The 12,657-nt window shown below is 34.2% G+C and overlaps 1 long non-coding RNA gene across 1 annotated transcript; it reads left to right on the forward strand.

Moving 5' to 3' along the window:
* The first annotated feature begins 1,814 nt into the window (after window positions 1–1,814).
* Window positions 1,815–5,494, forward strand: LOC136042703 (uncharacterized). Its single transcript, XR_010621394.1, has 2 exons — window positions 1,815–4,638; window positions 5,029–5,494. It is a non-coding gene; the product is annotated as an uncharacterized LOC136042703 (long non-coding RNA).
* The last annotated feature ends 7,163 nt before the right edge of the window (window positions 5,495–12,657 follow it).

The raw sequence follows: 12,657 nt of genomic DNA on the forward strand, positions 1-12,657 counted from the left end.
AATGTGAAGGAACAGCGGACTACTGAACATCACGACATGGGTTCGTAATGATTTGCCGAATTATGGTGTGATACTTTTGTGGAAGAGAGTTTCGTAAAACGCACAAAATCTATTGATTCATCGATGCACCAAAACAAGATGCCACTATTTAACTCCCATTCTATCATCGATACCGAAATCAAAATCGATCCTTCATATGACCAAGTCAGATTCGGCCCTCTTTGACAAACTCTATATTGGCCGCAACACCAGAGGCTCTGACTTGGAAGAGCTTTTCAGACACGAGAACCAGCCTTGCCCTCCTTCAATCTCTGATCAGGGAATCTGAGATCCGGCAAGAAGTCTGATATTGGAACTTTGCTCAAAGTTTATTCTTCTGAAGTTGTGACCGAGAAACATCACGCCAATTCCAAGGTTTTTGATGGTACTGTCCTAATCAACCTTATAAAGCCAAAATCAAGACGTCTTATACAAGATACAGAAGAAATCTACCAATACTTTCGTAAGTATTTCACAAATGACTCACAAGCAAGTTGACGTCGTTTTGACGTCAATAAGTCCAAAATCATGTAAATTTCTACACGAGAAAAGCGCAGCAAGCTATGTATCGGACAAAGGTTGAAAGCACCGGTCTTCAACGGCCTCCCTTCTCCTCTTCAAAAACTCACTGAAAACGACTTTGCATAGATTGAAAAGTTGATTGTGCTTGTATATGACAGATTCAGTTGGATAAAGTCAGTAAACAAGCTGAGAAAGTATCTGTGCGCAAGAAAATAATCATCCATGGACATACTTCTGTCAACCCAGGATGCACAAAACCAGCACATTCGGCGCGCTTACATTCAAGCACAAGTATGGTCCAGTTCTCGTTTTTATTTTATTCCCGAAAAGAACCCCAACAATTACGGATGGTAAAAGACTCGTAATGGGCTATGGGCTCCCCGACGGTCAACCCTGCTCCAATCTTCTGTCTCCTGTTAAGAGCTTAAACCATGCAGTGTCAAAAAGCAATGCTCTGTGCGCTGCAACTGCAAGAGCAGCTCACTTGAGCGCACCGAATTATGTTCTTGCCACGGATCCTGGCAATTGTAATTTGTTTTTGTGTATTATGTATTTTGGTGTCCCTTTTGAGGCTTAAGCTAAACTTGGAATCCCAGTTGTTCAACATGTGATCTGATATCTCAACGAAGTACCATATTATTTGATATTTATTGTCTTAGTTTGCATTCCATTTTCAAATAAGAATGACAATCAAAACAATGTCGCTAAAGTAGCAAACGGAAATGGCTATTTTGGTTGCGCATCTGCAAAAAATTGCTATGTAGGCTTCTATGTGTGTGCGAAATCCTTCATTCTCTTCGTGCCATTAAATGTCACGGGCTCTGCTTGAGACTCTAAATTGCTCTTCGTGTTGTATGTTTGATGTCATTTCGAGTTATCGCTTGTTTTAAGGAACTAATGTTTTGTAAATTATTCTATTTTCGTGCTCGAAAGGGGCATTAAGGCAAGCTTGTACCAGATTCTGGCTTAAAGATTCACTTTCTTCTCAACACCATTCAACTTTCTGTATTTCAAACCGTGTTTCTACCAAATCTGAACTTTCTTTAACAAGCAGGTGAGTTCTGCGTTTTTAGCACACTTTTCAGCGATTGCAAAGGTGTTAAAAAGCAATCGCTCGACTTTCTACCTTTGATTGTTGAGTTCCCAATACCTTGTACTACATAACTACTTTTTTTGGAGTTTCTTTAAACTCTTTATCAGTTTTGCGCTTTTTTCACGCTTTTGAGTATGCAAATTTGCGCTTGGACGCGCAGACTCGAGGTGTTACTTGTAATCTTCGGACTTCTAGCACTCTAATGTATGTTTTCGCCTGTTTTCGTATTACATGTGGTAGACTCTCCTATTTTGCGTTTTATACATTTTTTAGCGTTCTATTGCGCGCTTCAGAGTAATTGCCACCATTGGAATCGCCATATCTTAAAATGTATATTCAGAGGTTTCGATGATTCTCTAAAGATGCTGGTAAACTCGCACATTTTTTTAGAGCTTCGGGCACTCGTAAAGGTGCTTTAGAGTACCCGCTCGACGTGCTTCCCCTCACTATTAGATTTCTCGTGCTTAATCTATATTTTGGCCAATTTTGGTGCTTTTTGCCAGAAGCACACAATTATTATGCTTAACGGCCCCACTACAACACCTATCTATATCATTGACATGAACTGCATTGTCTAAATTATTATGCGAATGACCATTATCCGTAACTGTATATCTCCCCGGAGATGAGAAAAAGATGGGCAAGAAATGGAACCAGCCATTTTATCCTTACGAAGCTGTTCATTCTGAACAGAACACCATTTATCTTTATTATCGCAGAACAAGTTTGTTAATGGTCTAGTTTTTGGAAAACCAGGCGATTTTTGTTATCGCTTTTGCACTCGGACAAGCGAGGTCATGCTAAACTAACTGGAATAAATTTTATTGGGTGAAAGGTCAAGTATTAGAGCTCAATAGGGAATTTCTGATTTGATTTTTTTTTCGCGTCGTGTTTGGCCAAGTGATCTGCCTGACAAAAAAGGGTTTATCGACAAAGTAAATCAAGTACTTTTTTCAATAATTCTCGAATTACCAATACAACAAGAGCTAAGAGCTCATATGGCACTTGTGACGAGGCCGGAAGGGCCAAGAGCCAAGAGCTCATATGGTATGAGCTCTAACAAAATTATAAGAATCAATAGATTGGTTTAAAAGGAAAATCAGAGGCTTAATGCCGGTCAGGATTTAAAATAGGAGCTCTAAGTCACGAGGTCCCCCTAATTATAAAAATTCATTAAGATCTGATCACCCACTCGTAAGTTATAAATGGCTCATTTTTCTAATTTTTCCTCTCCCTTCAGCCCCCTAAATGGTCGAATCGGGAAAACGACTTTATCAAGTCAATTTGTGCAGCTCCCTGACACGCCTACAAATTTCATCTTCCTAGCACGTCCAGAAGCACCAAACTCGCCAAAGCACTGAACCCAACCCCATAGCTCCCCCAAAGAGAACGGATCCAGTACGGATACCTCAATCACGTATCTACGACATTTGCTTATTCTATCCACCAAGTTTCACCCGGAATTCTCCACTCTATGCGTTTCCCGAGATTTCCGGTTTCCCCCTCCAACTCCCCCCAATGTCAGCAGATCTGGTTGGGATTCGAAATAAGCATTTAGAGGCATGTGTTCTTTCTAAATATTAAATTTCATTAAGATCAGGTCACCCGTTCTTATGTTAAAAATACCTCAATTTTTCAAATTTTTCCAAATTAACATCCCCCAGCCCTCTCCAAGACAACGGATCCGTTCCAATTATGCCAATCACGTATCTATAACTTGTGCTTATTCTTTCTATCAAGTTTCATCCCAATCTCTCTACTCTTAAGCGTTTTCCAAGATTTCTGGTTTCCAAGAATTCTGTTTCCCCCCTCCAGCCCCCTATGTCCCCGGATCCGATTCGAATTGAAATGGAGCATTTGAGACATACAATCCTTCTACATATCAAGTTTCATTAAGTTCCGATCACCCATTCGTAAGATAAAGATACCTCAAGTTTCACGTTTTCCAAGAATTCCGGTTTCCCCCTCCAACTCCCCCCAATGTCACCGGATCTGGTCGGGATTTAAAATGAGAGCTCTAAAGCACAAGGTCCTTCTAAATAACAAATTTCATTAAGGTATGATCACCCGTTCGTAAGTTACAAATACCTCATCTATATATATAAAAATAAGTTGTCTGTGTGTGGATCTGTGGATCAGGTGACGTCATGTTTGTCCGCATATGACGTCTGAATTATTTCACACTAATACAAAAGAAGAAAAAAACTAAAAAAGGTAAAAACTACAAAAAAAACTAAAAAGAAAAAAAAACTAAAAAAGCTAAAAAACTAAAAAAAACTAAAAAAAGGTAAAAATCTAATAACTAAAAAAAAACTGAAAAAAATAAAAAAAGGCAAAAACTACAAAAAAAAAAACTAATAAAAAAACTAAAAAAGATAAAAAACTAAAAAAAACTAAAAACTAAAAAAGAAAAAAACTAAAAAAAGGAAAAGACTGAAAAATAAAAGAGAAAAAGAAAACTAAAAAAATATGAATAAAAATACAAAAAATAAAAAAGATAAAAACTACAAAAAAACTAAAAAGAAAAAACGAAAAAAAACTAAAAAAGCTAAAAAAATAAAAGAAGCAAAAATCTAAAGAAGGTAAAAACTACAAAAAAAAGAAAACAAAATAAAAAAATCTAAAAAAGCTTAAAAACCAAAAAAAAACTAAAAAAAGATAAAAAACTAAAAAAAAACTAAAAAAAGGAAAAAACCATAAAATAAACTAAAAACTAATAAAAAAAAATAAAAAAAGCTAAAAAACTAAAAAAACTAAAAAAACTAAAAAAGGTAAAAACTAAAAGAACTAAAAAAGAAAAAAAAACTAAAAAAAGGAAAAAACTGAAAAATAAAGGAGAAAAAGAAAACTAAAAAAATATAAATAAAAATAAAAAAACTAAAAAGATAAAAACTTCAAAAAAAACTAAAAAGAAAAAAGAAAAAAACTAAAAAACCTAAAAAAAGGTAAAAACCAATAAAAAAAAAACTAAAAACAAAAAAAGGGTCAAAAAAAAAGAAAACAAAATAAAAAAATCTAAAAAAGCTTAAAAACTAAAAAAAAAACTAAAAAAAGATAAAAAACTAAAAAAAAACTAAAAAAAGGAAAAAACCATAAAATAAACTAAAAACTAATAAAAAAAAAAATAAAAAAAGCTAAAAAACTAAAAAGCTAAAAAAAACTAAAAAAGGTAACAACTAAAAGAACTAAAAAAGAAAAAAAACTAAAAAAAGGAAAAAACTGAAAAATAAAGGAGAAAAAGAAAACTAAAAAAATAAAAATAAAAAAACTAAAAAGATAAAAACTTCAAAAAAAAACTAAAAAGAAAAAAGAAAAAAACTAAAAAACCTAAAAAAAGGTAAAAACCAATAAAAAAAAAACTAAAAACAAAAAAGGGAAAAAATTAAAAATTTATTTCATCATAAGTTTTCAACTGACGAAATTACAGACCGGGACATCGGGACACAAATGACGACCGGGACACCGGCACATAGGGAATATGAATGACGACACTCAAAGAGAAAGCGACCGGGACAAAAGGAATGTTCGATTAGCAATCAACAAAGCACCGGGACACAAATGACGACCGGGACACAGGGAGTATAAATGACGACCAGGATATAAGTAAAAAAAACTAAAAAAACTAAAAAAAAGGTAAAAACTACAAAAAAACTAAAAAGAAAAAAAAATAAAAACTAAAAAAAAACTAAAAAATCTAAAAATCTAAATAAACTAAAAAAGAAAAAAATAAAAAAGGAAAAAAATAAAGGAGAAAAACAAAACTAAAAAACGAATGTATATACAGACCGGGACACCGGGATACAAATGACGACCGGGACACAGGGAATATAAATGACGACCGGGACACAGGGACACAACTACAACGGGGACGCCGGGGGGCACAGGGGGATATAAATGACGACCGAGACACCGGGACACATGGAATATAAATGACGCCCGGGACACTCAAAGAGAAATCACAGACTGGGACACCGGGACACAAATGACGACCGGGACACAGGGACAAAACTACAAAGGGGATGCCGGGGGGCACAAGGGGATATATAAATGACGATGGCGACACAGGGAATGGTAGATTAGCAATCACCATCAACAAAGCTCAAGGGCAATCATTAGAATCATGAGGTATAGATCTGAATACGGATTGTTTTCCCATGGACCATTATATGTTGCATTTTCAAGAGTCGGTAAACAATCTATTTATATGCACAGACAATGGGACAGCAAAGAATGTTGTATATTCGCAAGTTTTACGTAGTTAAAAACATATATATATATATATATATATATATATCTATATTCACAGGTGGGACATAGGGACACAACTACAATGGCGCGTAACGACTTACGCGCGCGGGGGGGCTTGGGGGGGGCGCGAAGCGCCCCCACCAACTAGTTGTTGGGGTGGCGCGAAGCGCCACCCCAACAGCTAGTATTTTCTAATTCTTTCAAATTACTCCCCCCACTTCAACAAAGAGAACGGATCTGGTCCAGTTATGTCAGTCACGTATCTTGGACTTGTTTTTATTTTTCCCAGCAAGTTTCATCCTGATCTCTCAACTTTAATTATTTTCTAAGATTTCCGGTCCCCCCCCCCCAATGACGATAGATCTGGTCGGGATTTAAAATAAGAGATCTGAGTTACGAGGTCCTTCTAAATATGAAATTTTATTAAGATCCGATCACTCCTTCGTAAGTTAAAAATACCTATTTTTTCTAATTTTTCAGAATTAACCCTCCCCCCAAGACCCCCAAACAGAGCAGATCCATTTCAGTTATGTCAATCACGTATCTAGGACTTGTGCTTATTTTTCCCACCAAGTTTCATCCCGATCCCTCCACTCTAAGTGTTTTCCAAGATTTTAGGTTTCCTTCTCCCAACTCCCCCCCCACCCAATGTCATCAGATCCGGTCGGGATTTAAAATAACAGCTCTGAGACACGATATCCTTCTAAATATCAAATTTCATTGATATCCGATCACTCGTATGTAAGTTAAGAATACCTTATTTTTCAAATTTTTCAGAATTAACACCCCCCCCCCAAATACCCGAAAGAGAGCGGATCCGTTCCGATTATGTCAATCATGTATCTAGGACTTCTGCTTATTTTCCCCACCAAGTTGCATCCCGATCCCTCCACTCTAAGCGTTTTCCATGATTTTAGGTTTCTCCTCCCCTCCAACTCCCCCCAATGTCACCGGATCCAAACTTCAAATTTCACTAAGATCCTATCACTCGTTCGTAAGTTAAAAATACTTCATTTTTTCTTTTATTCCGAATTAACCGGCCCCCACTCCCCCTCAGATGGTCAAATGGGGAAAACGGCTATTTCTAATTTAGTCTCGTCTGGTCCCTGATACGCCTGCAAATTTCATCGTCCTCGCTTACCTGGAAGTGCCTAAAGTAGCAAAACCGGGACAGACCGGCAGACAGACAGAACGTGAAGAAAAACAGTATGTTTTTCTTCTCACTCCATTCGGATATAAATTTGAAATTTGTGGATCAGCCACAATATTTCTCAAGGTGCTAAAGTGATGCACATGCTCCAGGTGTTTTTATTGCAATACTAAACCAAATCCATTTGTTTTCGTTTTAGCTTATTCTTTTCATTCTTATTCAGAATGTTCCCAAATGATCTATTAACAATATAAACTCACCTGCTCAGTAAAATTGTCTTTAGGAAAAAAATAAATAAGAAAACTAAAACTAATCAAAAAGCAATCAAGAATTCTAAATCCATCGATTTATATTTTAGCTAATTCTTTTCACCTTATTCGGAAAATCATCACATTTACTATCAGGCAGGTTCCAAGATATTTGTTTCAGAGTATGGATGAAGCTTCGAAAAAAAGGCAGAAGTAGGTGACTTAAATGAGAATTGTAAAATATTAAAGAAAGAAACGTAAAATCTTTAGTTTACTTGTGTTGTACATTTATAACCAAAGGTAAGTAATATAAATTTAGTCACTTAAAATACTATTAACCAGATGTATTTACAATAAAGGGCAAACTTTGGGTTGATGTCCCTTGGAAAACTCACGATTTTTTAGTTTAACATCATTTTCTATATTTTCGCTGAAAATTGCCAAAATTTTGTCTGCATTTCACTGCTTGAAACTCAAAATTTTGTTTGCAATTAGAAGACACAAAAATTTCGCCACCTTCATTGTAAATTTGTTTTGCTTTTGGGCGGGACTAAAGAAGGAAATTTTGTATCAAGACTTTGAATGAACTTCATTGTTGAACTTTCTCTAAAAATAATCCAGTGGATAATCCGGAAATTTGTTATTTTTTTAATGACTCATTTTTGAGCGTATAAATATACTAGTTTCAATTATATTATTTTTGTAATTCTACTGATGACGGTCGCGTTATATATGATCAAAATATCTGATTTCTTGTACCTGTTTTGTTTCACTGTCTAAATAAATGAAATTATCCCATTTGAAAATTTATTTGTTGGTCATAAACTGCTTGTGGGAGCAAACTGCAATTAAAGACTTATTCTTGCTAATGGAAATCAGGATTCTAATAAATAAAATCTTGATACCAATATTTAACTAAAATTAATTGACTTTGGTGATTCTGTAATTAAAATTCGTGAAGTTTAAAATGCTCATAAAAGTCATGAGCCTGAAAAGATTTCCCCAATTTTGGAGGGATTGAAAAAAACACCGCCAAAAAATAGAATAATGTTTACGAGAACTAATCCATAGCATTGAAGATTAGAGAAAAGATTTTAAATATGGATTTTGAGCCCCTATTAAATAAAAAAAAATACAAAATTTGGCTTTTTCTGGCAGGATGGTCACAAATATGTGTCTATTGTCTTGTTGATTCTTTTCTTTTTACCGGGATTCTACTAAGGTAATGGTCCTAGATTTTTGAAAGAGGGCTAACTAAAATGGAATTGGAAATGTTTGGTGTCCATTTCAAGTAGGAAAAGAAATGGTGTCGTCGCAAAATGACGTTTTCTGCCGTTTTGTGGCACAAAAAAACAGTTTTACCCTACAGACAATCAAATAGAACATGGTAATCAACTGTAATTAAAGATCTACTCGTACCAACAGTAATGGAAAGTAGTAAAAATGAAATTTTAATGACAATATACTTATTAGAATTTCTCATGGCGATTCAAAATTAGTAAAACTTTAAAATTACCCATCCAAAGTTAAGAGCTCTTCAATGTCTGCCTAGTTTTAGAAGAAGTAGTAAATATTCCCTAAAAGCGGTGTATTTATAATAATATTCTTGATGAAAATTGTAAAATTAAATTCTACATGTATGAGAATCATAAAGCTACTATGAAAAAATGCTATTTTTTTTCCAGAGAAGATTGGTCACGCCGGGGTTTATTTTTCCCTTTTCAAGGCTCATCGCATCGAACCAGCAATCGTAAGCTACTTAAAAGAGATTTTATTCGAATGAAAAAAAAGACCTAGTTTTAGTTTTAAACAACAAAGAATGATCTTGCCATAACATATTGTCAGAAAGACCATGCTACGACGAAGTATCAATTTTCGATATTTTATTTGACTTTTACTTTCAACTGGAGAAACATACATATTTATTTGGATGATTACATGACAAAGGGTGCAGTATAAATGTTGAGGACCTGAAACCTCCTCATTTATTGCGGGAAAGATAATTCATTTATTAAAAAATTACATAAAAAAACTAGTTTTTTTAAACTGAAAGTAAGGAGCGACATTACGCTAGATTATATCTTCTATATATATAAAAGAAAACAAACTAGAATGTAAAAACTGGAAATTGCATAAATATTTTGAAATATTTTGACAATAGATAAAAGTAATTCGAAAAAGAAAAATGGTAAAAAACTAAAAAAAAACTAAGAGAAAAAACTAAAAAAAAAAATTAAAAATTAAAAAAATTAAAAAAAGAAAAAACCTAAAAAGAAAAAACGTAAAAAAATAAAAAAGATAAAAAACTAAACAAAAACTAAAAAAGCTAAAAACTAAAAAAAAAACTAAAAAAAAACTGGGAATTGCACAAATATTTCAATATATTTTGACAATAGATTAAAGTAATTCGAAAACCTTAAAACAGATACCCCAAATTTGAGGTTTAATTTAAATTGTTGGAGCTTTAGCATGCTTGGCACGTAAAGATTTTTCCAAGTGTCAATGTTAGAATGAACATTGAGAAATTGAAGAAAAAAAATCAATAAAAAGAAGAAACTAAAAAAAGAAAAAACTAAAAAAGAAAAAAAACTAAAGAAGAAACTGTATCTATATATATAAAAATCTATCTTCTTCTATATATATAAAAATAAGTTGTCTGTCCGTTACGCCAGATTATATCTTAAATATATATAAAAATGAAACTAAACTGAAAAGCAAACTGAAACTAAAAATGTAGAAACTGGTAATTGCATAAATATTTCTATATATTTTGACAATAGATTAAAGTAATTCGAAAACCTTATAACAGATATTTATAATTTTGAGTTTTATTATAAATTGTCGAGTGTTTGCATGCTTGGTACGTAAAATTTTTTTCTAACATCAATGTTAGAATGAACACTGAAAAATTGAAAAACATTGAAAAAGGTAGAATGTTACCAAAAAGCAAAAATAAAAGAAGCAAAAATCTAAAGAAGGTAAAAACTACAAAAAAAAGAAAACAAAATAAAAAAATCTAAAAAAGCTTAAAAACTAAAAAAAAACTAAAAAAAGATAAAAAACTAAAAAAAACTAAAAAAAGGAAAAAACCATAAAATAAACTAAAAACTAATAAAAAAAAATAAAAAAAGCTAAAACTAAAAAAACTAAAAAAAACTAAAAAAGGTAAAAACTAAAAGAACTAAAAAAGAAAAAAAAACTAAAAAAAGGAAAAAACTGAAAAATAAAGGAGAAAAAGAAAACTATAAAAATATAAATAAAAATAAAAAAACTAAAAAGATAAAAACTTCAAAAAAAACTAAAAAGAAAAAAGAAAAAAACTAAAAAACCTAAAAAAGGTAAAAACCAATAAAAAAAACTAAAAACAAAAAAAAGGAAAAAATTAAAAATTTATTTCATCATAAGTTTTCAACTGACGAAATTACAGACCGGGACATCGGGACACAAATGACGACCGGGACACCGGCACATAGGGAATATGAATGACGACACTCAAAGAGAAAGCGACCGGGACAAAAGGAATGTTCGATTAGCAATCAACAAAGCACCGGGACACAAATGACGACCGGGACACAGGGAGTATAAATGACGACCAGGATATAAGTAAAAAAAACTAAAAAAACTAAAAAAAAGGTAAAAACTACAAAAAAACTAAAAAGAAAAAAAATAAAAACTAATAAAAAAACTAAAAAATCTAAAAATCTAAATAAACTAAAAAAGAAAAAAAAGAAAAAAGGAAAAAAATAAAGGAGAAAAACAAAACTAAAAAACGAATGTATATACAGACAAGGACACCGGGATACAAATGACGACCGGGACACAGGGAATATAAATGACGACCGGGACACAGGGACACAACTACAACGGGGACGCCGGGGGGCACAGGGGGATATAAATGACGACCAAGACACCGGGACACATGGAATATAAATGACGCCCGGGACACTCAAAGAGAAATCACAGACTGGGACACCGGGACACAAATGACGACCGGGACACAGGGACAAAACTACAAAGGGGATGCCGGGGGGCACAAGGGGATATATAAATGACGATGGCGACACAGGGAATGGTAGATTAGCAATCACCATCAACAAAGCTCAAGGGCAATCATTAGAATCATGAGGTATAGATCTGAATACGGATTGTTTTCCCATGGACCATTATATGTTGCATTTTCAAGAGTCGGTAAACAATCTATTTATATGCACAGACAATGGGACAGCAAAGAATGTTGTATATTCGCAAGTTTTACGTAGTTAAAAACATATATATATATATATATATATCTATATTCACAGGTGGGACGTAGGGACACAACTACAATGGCGCGTAACTAATATGGCGCGTAACGACTTACGCGCGCGGGGGGGCTTGGGGGGGGCGCGAAGCGCCCCCACCAACTAGGTGTTGGGGTGGCGCGAAGCGCCACCCCAACAGCTAGTATATATATATATATATATATATATACTAGCTGTTGGGGTGGCGCTTCGCGCCACCCCAACACCTAGTTGGTGGGGGCGCTTCGCGCCCCCCCCAAGCCCCCCCGCGCGCGTAAGTCGTTACGCGCCATAATAGTTACGCGCCATTGTAGTTGTGTCCCTATGTCCCACCTGTGAATATAGATATATATATATATATATATGGTTTTAACTACGTAAAACTTGCGAATATACAACATTCTTTGCTGTCCCATTGTCTTTGCATATAAATAGATTGTCAGGTTTACCGACTCTTGAACATGCAACATATAATGGTCCATGGGAAAACAATCTGTATTCAGATCTATACCTCATGATTCTAATGATTGCCCTTGAGCTTTGTTGATGGTGATTGCTAATCGACCATTCCCTGTCCCGGTGTCCCGGTCGTCATTTACATCCCCCTGTTTCCCCCGGTGTCCCCGTTGTAGTTGTGTCCCTGTGTCCCGGTCGTCATTTATATTCCCTGTGTCCCGGGTCCCGGTCATCATTTGTATCCCGGTGTCCCGGTCTGTATATACATTCGTTTTTTAGTTTTGTTTTTCTCCTTTATTTTTTTCCTTTTTTTTTCTTTTTTAGCTTATTTAGATTTTTAGATTTTTTAGTTTTTTTTATTAGTTTTTAGTTTTTATTTCTTTTTAGTTTTTTTGTCCCGGTCGTCATTTATATCCCCCTGTTTCCCCCGGTGTCCCCGTTGTAGTTGTGTCCCTGTGTCCCGGTCGTTATTTATATTCCCTGTGTCCCGGTCGTCATTTGTATCCCGGTGTACCGGTCTGTATATACATTCGTTTTTTAGTTTTGTTTTTCTCCTTTATTTTTTTCCTTTTTTTTTCTTTTTTAGTTTATTTAGATTTTTAGATTTTTTAGTTTTTTTAT

This window comes from Artemia franciscana, chromosome 2 (assembly GCF_032884065.1).
Source record: "Artemia franciscana chromosome 2, ASM3288406v1, whole genome shotgun sequence".
Taxonomy (NCBI): Eukaryota; Metazoa; Arthropoda; class Branchiopoda; order Anostraca; family Artemiidae; genus Artemia; species Artemia franciscana.